The sequence below is a fragment of the Brassica napus genome, unplaced genomic scaffold (assembly GCF_020379485.1).
Source record: "Brassica napus cultivar Da-Ae unplaced genomic scaffold, Da-Ae ScsIHWf_199;HRSCAF=351, whole genome shotgun sequence".
NCBI classification, from domain to species: domain Eukaryota; kingdom Viridiplantae; phylum Streptophyta; class Magnoliopsida; order Brassicales; family Brassicaceae; genus Brassica; species Brassica napus.
In genome coordinates, this window is record NW_026015416.1 from 162501 (window position 1) to 167500 (window position 5000).

Sequence of the window (5000 nt, forward strand, 5' to 3'; positions counted from 1 at the left end):
CAGCATGCTGGCCCTTCCCGTGGACTGTCCGTGTACTGATTTTGGACAACTGATGCACCATGTCAGTACACATATCAGCATGCTGGCCCTTCCCGTGGACTGATCCGTGTACTGATTTTGGACAACTGATGCACCATGTCAGTACACATATCAGCATGCTGGCCCTTCCCGTGGACTGATCCGTGTACTGATCTGGACATAAGCTCGAGTTTTGATGGACTGGACTGTCCAAGTCAGTCTGATTGGTCCAAGTAGTACTTATGCTGGCTCGACTTTCCATCATCCAACCAAGTGTTAACATTTTTCCTTGGTATGATCGAGGCCAAGCATACTGATGGGATGAATTAACTGATGAGGCCATCCAAGTAGAGGTTCCCATAGTTAGGCGCGGTCCGACTACCCGGAGTGGAACCAGGGCCTTGCGAGAAGGTTTCACCAAAGCTGTCCAGCATATCCTTGATCAAGATGGACAGACTGACCAGGACCAGCTGCTGATTGAGAAGATGGTCCAGTTGAAGATTCAAGATCAAGCCGGCCCAAAGGAGGTTCAGGACGCGGCCGACCCGATCCAGTTCAGACTCAACCAAGCCGGACTTCTCATCTCCACCTCCGAGCTTGGTCCAGACCCAGTTTCCATTTCATCCACTCCAACTCTTTCCGGTTCTGAGATCTAGCCGACCACCAAGGGGAGTAGCATGTGTTGTACTCTTTTTCCTCACCAGGTTTTGTCCCATTGGGTTTTCTTGGTAAGGTTTTAATGAGGCAACATGCAAGCATGCTATTAGCCTTGGTCTAAGCCTTCTCAAACCGACAACCAGATGTCTGGTTTATTTTAATTTATTTGGTTAAGACTTTGGGCTAATGTTTCAGCCTCATTTTCGGCCAGCTTGTTTAAGGCCTTTTATCTTTGAGTCTCATAAGGGGTAAACCCTATATAACTCCATGAAGTTGGCGATTTTTGCCTAAGTCTTTTATGAAATAATTTTGCCTTTGCAAACCTAAAACCCTAAGTCTTTTTCTGTGAGAAACAAGAGAGAGCAGCCGAATCTTATCAAGCTTCAAACCACCAAGCTTGTGGCGATTCTTCACCTCCATTCCATCCACCGATTTGCCTTGAGAGTGATACACATCCAGCAAGCCAAATCCCATAGCTATCCACCTCCATCCACTGTTCTTGTTGAGAGAGATACACATCCAGCAACAAGGATCCATCCCCCATACTTCTATCCTTCTTTGTTTTGTTTTATCTTTCATCATATAGTTCTAGCTTTTTCCATTCATTATAAAAACTCATAAAAAGTCCTATTTGCTTCTGTTCTTCATTGATCATATTGTTTTTCTTCCTGTCCCTTATTTTGATTTATAAAAACTCATAAAAATAGCATCCTTTTTGTTTCAGGAACTAGATCGGCCAACTCCCAGCCCATCGCGACCGTCTAGCCGTCCCATAGCCGTCCGTCCGTCCTGTCCAGTCCGAGTTCCCGAACCTCAGACTGTCCGTCCGTGCAGACTGTTTCCCGGCCTGTATCATTTTGGTATCAGAGCTCAAAGCTCCTACACCTTCGGTTGTATCCTATCCTTGCTACTTTTGTTATTTGGTTCATCATCTTGTCTTTCAAAATTTTTGTTCTTGCTGTTCTTGGCGAGTTCAACTTGTTTTCTTTTTCTGCATATCTTTTGATCCGATTTTATGCATCTTTCATTCAAGTAATATGTTTTTGGCATCAATCGATTTTCACTTTCCTTTTTGATCAGATTTTCCATTTAATTGCATTTAATTTTCTTGGCTTGCACTTCAAGTTCTTTCCATTTTAAAAAAAAAAAAGAAATATTGTTCTTTCCATTTTTTTTAATTTTCGAAACTTAACTTTAAAAAAAAAAAAAGGAAGTTTTACATTCATTGATCATTGCATATATTTCCCTTTCTCTTTGATCCTTGCAGATCACTCTTTCTTCTTCCTCTCTTGTCGCAGGAGACATGGGAGACCTAAATGGAGCACCTACACAAGCCGAGATCAATGCTCAGCTGATGGCTAACCATGCTGAACTCCAAGCCGCACTGGCTACTGTGACTGAGCAGCTGGCTCATATAGCAGGGAGGGACCGAGCTAATGTACCACGGCCAAGGAGGAGAAACCAACCCGTTCCAGAGGAACAACAGTCCCAATCCAGTGAGGACAACTCGGACACTGACCGTACCGAACCAGAAGAGCCGCGGTGTGAACGAGCCGGACGTGGGAACCGACGGGAGTATCGGGTCCAAGGCGATGCAAGCCCGGTCCGAAGAAGATTCCGAGACGATGAAGTAGCTTGGCAAGGAGGCAAGGATCTCAAACTTACTCCCCCAACCTTTGCTGGAAAGGTTGACCCGGACGCCTACATTGAATGGGAGAGGCGCATGGAGTACATCTTTGAGTACTACCGCTATACCGAGGCCAAGAAGATCGCCTTAGCCGCAGCCCAACTAACGGACAATGCCCTAACCTGGTGGGACAGGGAAGTAGCCGAGGTCGGCAGGGTCTATAGGATTGAGACTTGGGATGAGATGCGAGCTAAGCTCCGTGCAAGGTATATTCCCTCATACTATCAGCGGGACTTACTAAAACGTTTTCGCAAGTTGTCTCAGGGTACTAGGTCCGTAGAGGAGTACTTTGAGGAGTTTGAGGCTCTCAAGAACAAGCTCAGGACGCGCGAGACCGAAGAGGTTATGATGGCTCAGTTCTTGGAAGGCCTTCAAGACCGCATCGCTCGCAAGGTGGAGAGGCAGACCTACGTCAACTTCAATGATCTCCTCCATTATGCCATTCAGGCCGAGCAGCACATTAAAAGGAAGAACGCCTCTAGTGCCAGGAACAAGACGCCATGGGCTTCAACCGGGTCCAAGGGGGCTGAGAAGAACAAATCCATTGAAGTGGAAAACCGGTTCAAGAAGAGCCAAACCGACCAGTCCAAACCAGGTTCATCCGAACCAGGTAAGGGACAAACACAAGCTCAAAGAACTCGTGATATTACTTGTTTCAAATGTCAGGGGAAGGGGCACTACGCCCGGGACTGTCCGAACAAGCGTGTCATGATCCTTAAGGCAGACGGCGAGTATGAGTCCCAAGATGAGGCCGATGTAGAGATGGCTGACTCAGGAGACGAGATAGTGGACTATGCTGAAACTGGTGAGCTACTGGTGGTCAGACGAGCTCTCAGTGCTCTCTTTGATCCAGAAACCGTCCAACGAGAGAACATCTTCCATACTAGATGTAGCGTGGAAGGCAAGGTATGTAGTCTAATTATTGATGGTGGCTCTTGCACTAACGTGGCCAGCAGGTACCTTGTTGAAAGGTTAGGACTAGCAAAATTGCCACACCCCAGGCCATACAAGCTCAAGTGGCTCAATGATGAGACAGAGCTTAAAATCTCGGAGCAAGTTGTTGTTTCCTTTTGTATTGGTAAGTACCAGGACCAGGTGAAGTGTGATGTGGTTCCTATGCAAGCCGGACATCTACTGTTAGGGAGGCCTTGGCAGTTTGACAAGGAGACTATTCACCATGGGAGGACTAACATCTACAGCTTTACCCACAACAACAAGAAGCACAGCCTGGCTCCTCTCAGTCCACAAGAGGTGTACGAAATGCAGAGGGCCATGGATCAGTCTGGATTGTTTAGTAAAACTAACCTTTACATCTCTTCTAGTAAATTGATTAAATCATTGCAGCAAGACACACTGGTGCTACTAATGGTTTTCAAGGAAGGTTGTTTTGCAGGTTTTGAGGCACCAGATTGTCCCGCTGAGATGCAAGGACTAATGGACCAGTACAAGGACGTGTTCCCTGAAGAGATACCAGCCGGCTTACCACCCCTCCGAGGCATCGAACATCAGATAGACTTTGTGCCAGGCGCCCCACTTCCAAACCGAGCCGCATACCGAGTCAATCCGGAGGAGGCTAAGGAGCTGGAGAGACAGGTCCAAGACCTCATGGACAAGGGGTACATTCGAGAGAGTCTCAGCCCATGTGCAGTACCCGTCCTATTGGTGCCTAAGAAGGATGGAACATGGCGTATGTGTGTTGATTGCCGAGCCATCAACAACATCACCATAAAATATCGGTACCCCATTCCTAGACTTGATGATATGTTAGATGAACTGAGTGGTTCCACCGTGTTTTCCAAGATTGATCTTAGGAGTGGCTATCACCAAGTTCGTATGAAGGAGGGAGACGAGTGGAAGACTGCTTTCAAGACCAAGCAAGGCTTGTATGAGTGGCTGGTGATGCCCTTTGGTCTTACCAACGCCCCTAGTACCTTCATGAGGCTTATGAACGAGGTTCTAAGGCCTTACATTGGTAAATTTGTGGTTGTCTATTTTGATGACATATTGATCTATAGTCAGTGCTTATCCGATCACATTAGTCATGTAGAACAGGTTTTGAAGGCTCTCAGGCAGGAAGGACTCTTTGCCAATCTCAAGAAGTGTGTATTTTGCACTGACCAGTTAATATTTTTAGGCTTTGTTGTGAGTTCACAGGGTTTGAAGGTCGATGAGGAGAAGATCAAGGCCATCCAAGACTGGCCCACACCGACCACTATTGGGCAAGTCCGAAGCTTCCATGGCCTAGCCAGCTTCTATAGGCGGTTTGTCAAGGACTTCAGCACCATTGCTGCACCCATGACCTCAGTGATCAAGAAGAATGTATCCTTTGTTTGGGGCCCTGCCCAAGAGGAGTCCTTCAACAAGCTTAAATATAGTTTAACTCATGCACCCGTTCTTACACTCCCTGATTTTAATAAAACTTTTGAGATTGAGTGTGATGCATCAGGTACAGGCATTGGAGCTGTCCTCACTCAAGGGGGCCGACCAGTGGCATTCTTTAGTGAAAAACTGAGTGGAGCTGGCCTCAACTACCCAACCTATGACAAAGAGCTATACGCTCTAGTAAGGTCCCTTGAAACTTGGCAGCATTACCTTTTATCTAAGGAATTTGTTATCCATACAGATCATGAGACACTTA